We start from the raw sequence: 9,527 nt of genomic DNA on the forward strand, positions 1-9,527 counted from the left end.
TCCTGGCAATCTTGATTCCAGCTTGTGCTCCTTCCAGCCCAGCGTTTCTCATGATGTGCTCTGCATAGAAGTTAAATAAGCAGGGTGACAATATACAGCCTTGATGTGCTCCTTTTCCTATTTGGAACCAGTCTGTTGTTCCATGTCCAGTTCTAACTGTTGCTTCCTGACCTGCATATAGGTTTCTCAAGAGGCAAGTCAGGTGGTCTGGTATTCCCATCTCTTTCAGAATTTCCAGTTTATTGTGATCCACACAGTCAAAGGCTTTGGCATAGTCAATAAAGCAGAAATAGATTGGCTAAGGCCAAATAACAGCAACAACAATAAACATAAAAATAATTAGAATTGATTAAGCACTTTCTGGAGAAGGAAATGGCAACCCACTCCAGTATTTTTGCCTGGAAAATCCCATGGGCAGAGGAGCCTGGCGGGCTACAGTCCCTAGGGTCACAAAGTGTCGGACACGACTGAACGACTTCACCACCACCACCAGCAGCAAGCAGTTGTTACGTGCTAAGCACTGTTCTGCGTTATATGTAGTAACGCATTTCATCCTCATTACAAGTCTGTCGGCGGTTCCTGGCATCATCCCTGTTTTACAGAAGAAGAATCTGAGGCACTGAGAGGTCAGGAGGCATGTCACCCGGCTGAGCTGTGGGTGAGCAGGTCTCAGGGCCAGCTGCCCTGTGTTCCCCACCACCACAGGGACTGCCTCCTGTCCCTTTTGGGCTATTGTCCTCCCTCTGACTTTTTTTTTTTTTTACTCATTTACATTTCTTTCCAGGTCTCAGTAGATTTCAAAACATCTGCTTTTTTGGCAATTGTCCCAGACAGCCCTTCTCAGTTTATAAACCCAGACCTTCACAGTTCATAAAGCACACGGACGTCAGTGACCTCATCAGGTCTCTAGAAGTGAGGCTACTCTACCCCTGAGGTGGCTCCCTTTTGGCCCAGGGGTAGGATGTGGAAAAGCAGAGATATGGAAACAGTTACTGTTGGAGGTTTGGAGGTGCTGCAAAAGTCCTGTGCCCTCCACCTCAGGGTGAGGGTGCTGAGCAGCTCCCTGATGCCGACTGGCCAGCCTCTCCTCTGAGAGAATCTTCAGTGGCCCCTACCAGGGGAAAACCAGGTGCACCCAGGCACAGGAAGTGTGCCTTCTCGCCAGATGACCTCCAGGCTGCACAAGGTGACCCCTGCCTGCTAGACAGAAATCAGTCTGATCCTATTGCTCCTCTATTGTTGGAACCACACAAGTCACCTGGTCAATGCCAGCAACAGCTCACGGAGGTTCACACCAGCTCACTGATGCTCACACCAGCTCACAGAGGGTCACACCAGCTCATGGATGTTCACATCAGTTCACGGAGGCTCACACTGGCTAACTGAGGTTCACACCAGCTCATGGAGGTTCACACCAGCTCACAGAGGTTCACACCAGCCCAAGGTCGAGCTTCATCCCCTGATGTGCCCACTGGGTACATCATTTCAGACCTCTGGGCCCAGAACTGGTCTAGGAAAAAAGGAGATTTCAAACAGCTCCATGTGGATTCTTATTAATCTACTCTCAAATTGTGAGTGCAGAGCAGAGGTAAGAGACACGTGAGAGAGCCAAGAAGACATTTTTTGGATGAATTTAAATCGTGTCTGGTTTTCCTGGTGGCTTGGCGGTAAAGAATCCGCCTGCCAGTACAGGAGAGGTGGGTTTGATCCCTGGGTCAGGAAGATCCCCTGGAGGAGGGCACGAACAACCCACTCCAGTATTCTTGCTTGGAGAATCCCATGGACAGAGGAGCCTGGTGGGCTACAGTTCATGGAGTTGAAAAGAATCGGACATGACTGAAGGGACTTAGCATGCAAACTGTATCACATGCTACATATGAATCCTAGGTTTTCTGTTCTTGCTGTGTCCTTTTGTTGTAAAGACACTGGGAACTGATCATTTCTGGTAGCATTTATTTATGGCTTTCCTACGAGGCAGATAGAAGTGGCTAGTAAATATTCTAATTTTTCTCAAGTGGACACTAAAGTTCCCTTTGTACGGTCACTCAGTCGTGGATTGGCTGAAAGGGATGCTTGGTGCTGAAACCACCAGACGCATCCTCCTGGTGTAGCTCTTTGCTTTTCCTGTGTCTCTGAGGTCTGTTTTTGGTCTCCTTCAAAGCAGCTATGATGAGTTCTTTCTGAAGGCCATCTGTTCTGCCTGTTCTGTTAGAAATGTGCCTGCTTGTGGTTATCCACCTATTTCTTCCTATCTAGGTTATATGGAAAAATTGGTACTAGAACTGAAAGGAGGAGATCGGAAAGTTCTGGAGCAAAAAATAGAAACTGTACCAAGAGCTGGGAGGGCTGTTCAGGACAATCGGTCACACATAATTCTAGGGTGCGGCATGAGTCCAAGAGAGTGTGGTAAGAGGTTCAAAGGAAACGCTCAACAGCATGGGCTCAGGCCTTCGTTACAAAGCTGGTGATGCAACTGGAGGGCTCCACTGGCTTGTGAGATAAACAGGGCAGAAAACCACCATATAATGAAAACAACTGTGAATAGAGGCACAGCAGAAGGGAAAGTGGCAGGAGAAAAAGGAGACAGACAGAATGGTGTCTCTCGTGGTCTGACAGCCAACGATTTCCACCACGCTGATAATCTTGGCTCTGGTTATCACTTCCCTTCCAGGTTCTAAATAAATGGTTAAAAGGCCTTGAATTCTTTAAGCACTTCCCTGGAAGCTCAGTTGGTAAAGAATCTGCCTGCAAGGCAGGAGACCCCAGTTCGATTCCTGGGTAGGGTAGATACCCTGGAGAAGGGATAGGCTACCTACTCCAATATTCTTGAGATTCCCTGGTGGCTCAGATGGTACAGAATCCACCTGCAATGCATGGGATCTGGGTTGGATCCCTGGGTTGGGAAGACCCCATGGAGGAGAGCATGGCAACCTAATCCAGTATGCTTGCCAGGAGAACCTCCATGGACAGAAGGGCCTGGTGGGCTACAGTTTTAAATAAATGTTTAAAAGATCTTGAATTCTTCTCTGAGAATGCAGGATGACTAGGAATTGTATTTGCCAACCTGGTCAGGTTTGGCATCTATAACTTTATGCCTTGAGGTGATGAGGTCTTTGGCAAGAAGACATCCATGGGGATCCAGGGAGGGGTTGGTATGGATTGCTCTAGCTCTAGAGGAAAGAAACAAAGAGGTAAATCTGACACCAGCCTTATCAAGAAGACTAGCCCTGATGCTCTGTATATGTGCTTAGTTGTGTCAGACTCTGACTCCACGGACTGTAGCCCACCAGGCACCTCTGTCCACAGGATTCTCCATGATGAGAATATTGGAGTGGGTAGCCATTCCATTCTCCAGGGGATCTTTCTGACCCAGGGATTGAACCTGGTCTCCTGCATTGCAAGCAGATTCTTCACTGTCTAAGCCACCAGGGAAGCTCAACCTCAATGCTTTATCAAGCACAGTTCAGATCTTCTAGAAGAACCCCTTCTTCAGCGTTTGCATGGCTGGACACCACTCAGAGCTATTAATACCTGGGTCGGAGATTCTCCAACTCTGTCATCAGACTCCCCCAAGCTGAAGAGGAGAGTGGACGTGGTTCTCTGGGGTCTGAGCAGGTGGACTCCTTTGAAAACTTGGCAAACTTTACCTTTTGCTCCATAATACATGTGTTTGTTTTGACATGAAAACAATGCTTTAATCAGTTACTATTGAGTAAATGGAGGGGCTAGTTATCTCAAGACTGGTTTTGGACTCGGCGCGCACTGTGGCCACAAGCCAAGCTCACTGGTTTTCCTGTTAAGGTGCTCTCTCTCTCTCTCCTCCCACCCCTCTTTCCAGAGAAGAGGTTACTCTCTTGGTTACTATCATGGAGAATTGCTGGATAAAAGTGGGGTGCGGTAGCAGTTTTCCTGAATTCCTGGGTTTGAATTTTCTCCCAAAGATATTCTTGACTGTGAAACTGTCCTCATTAAAATCCCAGTACAACTTTTGTCTACTTGGTGCAAACAAGTGGGGTACACACGCCCACCTCCAACCTCGGGGCTGTGATGCGGTCCCTCCTGCTGACCTTCCCCTCCTGTGCTCCGAAACAGCTTGTTGAAGCTCCAGCATCTCAGTGTGCTCTCACCCTGTCTGCTTGGTCTTAGTGGTCAAGGTCACCCACTACTTCCCTGAGACACCTGAGTTGATGAGATAGGCTCCGTCTCACTTTCTGTCCTCTTTCTTCCTTTTATTAAAATTGAAGTATGGTGGCTCAGGGGGTAAGGAATCTGCCTGCAGTGCAGGAGACCTGGGTTCGATCCCTGGGTCAGGAATACCCACTGGAGAAGCACATGGTGACCCACTTCAATATTCTTGCCTGGAAAATCCCATGGATAGAGAAGTCTGGTGGGCTACAGTTGCAAGGAGTCGAACGTGACTGGGCTACTAACACTTTATTTTCCATAGGCAATTTAAAATGTTGTGCTTATTTCTGCTATACAGTAAAGCAATTCAGTTGTGTGTGTATATATATAATGTATATATATATGTATATATATGTATATATAAATGTGTATATATATATAGATACACACACATTCTTTCTAATATTTTTCCATTATTGTTTATTGTAGGATAGTGAACACAGTTTATTCTTGTTTTCCCTGACTCCACTGTGTTCTCCCTCCTCCTTCTCTCCAGTTATGTCCACTATTCCCTTTGGAACCTTGAATACCATCCCTCTGGGCCTTGTTCCTTCAGCTTTCCTATCTCTTGTTTGTTTCACTTTTGCATCTGTATTTGCCCACGTGTTTTGTTTCATTAAAGAAACATCTGTTTCAAGCTGCCATGTGAAGAATACAAACCCTGATGGCAAGCCTAGTAGGAGGCCCCTTGCACAGCACGAGACCTTACCTCTGTCATCCACCTGAGTGACAGCTTTATAAAGTAGCACGTGTTAATTCACTCATTTCATTTTTGAACAGCTCCTGAGGGCCCACCGTGTCTTACTTTCTGGAGCTACAGAAATCAGCAATAGAGATGTCTTTCCTACCCAGGTGGAGCTTAGAGTCTACAGGGAGACAGATTAGAAAAAACTGATCAATACATGATCATAAGCCACTGTGATAAGTGCAATGAAAGAAAATAATGTAATGTAATGTAAGTGGAATGTTCTAAGGGTTTAATAGGATGTAATTCAGATTTTGAGGGGCTCGCCAAAGACATTCTTTGTAATAAAACAGATTCTACCTGGGCCAGTTGGAAATCCCAACTCTAATGTAAACCATGATAATATAATGAACAAGGGCAAAATTATCTCACTAAACGCGAATTTTATGATTATGAGCTATTTTAATACGATTTCTATGTATCCACCAGTTGTAGGAGTGTGTATCTGAAGAGTTGTTAAAGACTTTTTAAAAACTTAATTGGTTAGTTTCGGCTATGCTGGATCTCCACTGCTGCTCAGGCTTGTTCTCCAGTTGGGGTAAGCAAGGGCTACTCTCTAGCTGCAGCGCCCAGCCTTCTCCTTGCTTTGGATTCTCTTGTGCAGAGCATGGGATCTAGGTGCATGGGTTTCAGTAATTGTGGTCCATGGGCTCAGTGGTTGCAGTTTCCGGACTCTAGAGCATGAGGTCAGTAGTCTGCCCGTGTACTAACGGGCAGAGTTGCTTTGAGGCATGTGGGATCTTCTTGCACCAGGGATCTAACCCGTGTCTCCTGCATTGGCAAACAGATTCTTTATCACTGATCCACCAGGGAAGCCCAACTGTTGCTAAAGATTTATAATCACTGTGGTCATAGTTCTTTAAGTGATTAGTATACATTCAAAATTTGGGGAATGTATAGATAGTATGATTGGAATGATTATAAGTAGTTACATTAAATGTTGTAAGAATAACACTGAATTAACTGTACCTCAATTCTTAGTTGTATGTCAACCGTATTTAACATGCAATTTGGGTGCATTTGTATCTTGGAATAAAATGAAGAGATATTAGACTTGCTGTAGGTATATTTCCCATACCCTGCCAGGACCAAAGTGAAAGTCGCTCAGTCGTGTCCGATTCTTTGTGACCCCATAGACTGTACAGTCCATGGAATTCTCCAGGCTAGAATACTGGAATGGGTAAGCCTTTCCCTTCTCCAGGGGATCTTCCCAACCCAGGGATTGAACCTTCTGGCAGAAGGCAGAAACCCAAGTCTCATCCTAGATGCCTGGCTCTCCCCACTGTTAGCTTGTCAAGTCTTTGCAATTCTCAATGCTCTTTCTAGTTTATCGTCTCCTTTACATTCTTGCTATTTTATTTTATTTTTTTTCCAGTGCTACTTTTATTTTCCGAAGGTAGACTGTTCAACCTAATGACAATCCAGGCTGAACCTTGCAATGTACAAGCAAGTCACAGTTCACTTCAAACCAAAACAAATGCTCGATCTTCTGTTTCTGCCAAAATCATATGAAAATATTTGTAAAAATTAACTAGGATTTATCTGTGGCCAGTGAAGGACCCACAGAACGTTGTCTTACAGCATTCTGTGCAAAGTCTTTGTTTGTTTCTTCTTTGCTTTCGGATTCCTCTCCTGAAACATCTTCTAAATCAGCCTCTTGTTCTTCCTCCACTTTTTTCAAAGGTTGGGAAGATTCTGGTAGTAATTTTCTGGAAGGGTATGGCTGGGGTCTGCGCCTTTTTGAAGGACACAGGCAATCTGCCACAAATATCATGAAAAGTCCTAATAATAGGCCTGAAAGCAGAGTTGCTACAGCAAACACTGTATATGATCCCCAAATCGGTAATCCAAGGTCTTCAATAAAATAGTTATGGCAAGTCCTGATCCACATAGAGAGCTGAAAGAGTGCTGACATACTACTCATCAAAATAGAACCTGGACCAAACCATGATGAAACGGGTTCAATACTTTTCCACTCTTTGTCACTTATAAAGTTTATGAAGTCCTTCTTAGTTCTTGGACCCTGATATCGCCTAAATTCACCATCTTTACAGTGATAAGTAGTAGGAGGAGCAGTTATGATAAACCATCCACTTAGTCCTGGCTGCTCTGTCTCATCAACTTTTGCAACATTAACCTCAAGATCTTCTCCCCATTCAGCAAAACTTTCCCATTCTGGTTGAAGATTCTGACAAGCAGGACACCATGGAGCATAAAATTCTATCATCCACTCTCCTTCCAGCAACTCTCTCCAGTTCTCGTCCGTGATGATGCGCACTTCGCTCCGCCTCCCGTGGGCCCAGGGAGCTCCCCAAAGCAACAGTGGCAGCACTGCCACCGGGATCCGGAGACTCCCGGAGGGCGCCATGTCGGCCGCTTGCCCACCCACAGCAAGCGCGGCGGCCCCCACCTCCGCGCAGCAGCTCCTCACTTCCGCTGATCAGTTTGTGCGCATGAGCGCAGCAGGGCTTGCGCGCGCGCCTTGAGGACACGAAATGGGCACGACGAACCTGGGTCCTAGTGGATTGGTTGAGGAAAGTATTCTTGCTATTTTAATCTCTCACCAAGTTTCATGTGGATGGTGACATAAGTTTTCCACTAGAGATCACAGATCAACACAGGAACTCCTCTTAGGCAGTCTGGAGTTCAAGTCTCAGCTCGAAACACTAACAAACTCAGTTATCTTGTTGACTTTTGAAATGTCCCCAGACCTCATTTTTCAACTTGGGACAAATAATATGACAATAATATAATATGTACCTCTTAGGGCTGTGTGAAGATTAACCAAGAGATCAGGCAGGTAAAATATCTAGCAGGGAGCAAATTGTCAACTCTTAACCCATGACATGCATTGTCAAAGCTATGGTTTTTTCCAGTAGTCATGTACGCTTGTGAGAGTTGGACCATAAAGAAAGCTGAGCACCAAAAAAATTGGTGCTTTCAAATTGTGGTGCTGGAGAAGACTCTTGAGAGTCCCTCGGACAGCAAGATCAAACCAGTCAATCCTAAAGGAAATAAACCCTGAATATTCATTGGAAGGACTGATGCTGGAGCTGAAACTCCAATATTTTGGCCACCTGATATGAAGAGCTGACTCATTGGAAAAGACCCAGTTGGAAAAGATGATGGGTAACATTGAAGGCAAAAGGAGAAGGGGGTGGCACAGGATGAGATGGTTAGACAGTGTCACTGACTCAGTGCATGTGAATTTGAGCAAACTCTAGGAGATAGTGAAGGACAGGGAAGCCTGGTATGCTGCAGTCCATGGTGTCACAAAGAGTCAGACATGACTTAGCGACTGAGCAATAAAAAAACACACGGTAACTATGGTGGTTGTAGCTCCCTGCCTGCCACTTAGCCCTCCTTTCAATCCACCCCCCACCCTGAGGCCAGAGATCTTTCTAAAATGAGTACTGCTCATTTACCACCACTACCGGCACCTCCACCACTTGGTATCTCCAATAATTTCATTTCATCAAAAGAGTCAAGTCTAAAAGTCTTAGCATCAGCAGCTTCGTTGGCAAGATTTCTGGTTCTGACCATGATGGTCGGAACTGGAATTCTGTTTACCTTTCTGCCCATAACAAAAGCATGATAAACATTTATTTAGGGGGAAAAAAGCAACTAATCACTGCAGGGTTACAATTCTTATAACCCTAACAGATGGGAGGCATACGATATGGGTCCACACTCACTCCAGTTTTCTCCCTAAGGCTATTTTCTAAATTATTATGCAGCAAAATAGAGCCCTAGGAGAGAAGGTTTCACTCCGTGGAGAATACAGAAGTTTGGATTAAGGATTTTCAAGGTAACTGGGACTTTTGGCTCAGAGTTAATATGGTATGAATTCACACAAAAATGTAGAAACTTTGAACTTGAATAAATCCATTTCCCCTCATCTTCATTCAAATCACATTTATAGTCATTGTGATGTAGTCATTTTATGTCTTTTGTTATATTCTACCTACATTTAACCCCCACAAGAAAATGTTAGAATTTTAGCTTTAAATAAGCAGAGACATTTTGAAGAAATTAAAAGGAAGAAATAAGTTTTTATGCTACGCATTGATTTACAAGTTTAGAAGATTTGTTCCTAAGGATCTGATTTCCCTCAGGTATCACCCTGGAGAATTTCCTGTAGTTTCTGGTAGGACTTCCCTGGTGGCTCAGACGGTAATGCGTCTGTCTACAATGCAGAAGACCCTGGTTCGATCCCTGGGTTGGAAAGATCCCCTGGAGAAGGAAATGGCAATCCACTCCAGGACTATTGCCTGGGAAATCCCATGGACAGAGGAGCTTGGTAGGCTACAGTCCATGGGGTCACAAAGAGTCAGACACAACTGAGCGACTTCATTTCACTTCTGGTGGCAAAGAACTCTTTTAGTTTTTCTGTATCTGAAAATGTCATCACTTTGCCTTTATTCTTGAAGGATATTTTCTCTCTATCTATAATTCGGAGTTGACAATCCTTTTCTTTTTTTTTTAAGTTTTTTTTTTTATCCTTTTCTTTTAAAAGACTGTTTTGAAATCCTTTCCCCTGTCATCTTGCCTCTGGTTCTGATGAGATGCCTGTGAATATTCCTATCGTGATGATGTA

The 9,527-nt window shown here is 44.6% G+C and overlaps 1 pseudogene; it reads right to left on the bottom strand.

Annotated features, from left to right (window-relative positions):
• Nucleotides 1-6,379: 6,379 nt before the first annotated feature.
• Nucleotides 6,380-7,314, bottom strand: LOC138423455 (thioredoxin-related transmembrane protein 1 pseudogene; annotated as a pseudogene).
• Between the last annotated feature and the right edge of the window lie 2,213 nt (nucleotides 7,315-9,527).

Source organism: Ovis canadensis, chromosome 18 (genome assembly GCF_042477335.2).
Source record: "Ovis canadensis isolate MfBH-ARS-UI-01 breed Bighorn chromosome 18, ARS-UI_OviCan_v2, whole genome shotgun sequence".
Classification (NCBI taxonomy): domain Eukaryota; kingdom Metazoa; phylum Chordata; class Mammalia; order Artiodactyla; family Bovidae; genus Ovis; species Ovis canadensis.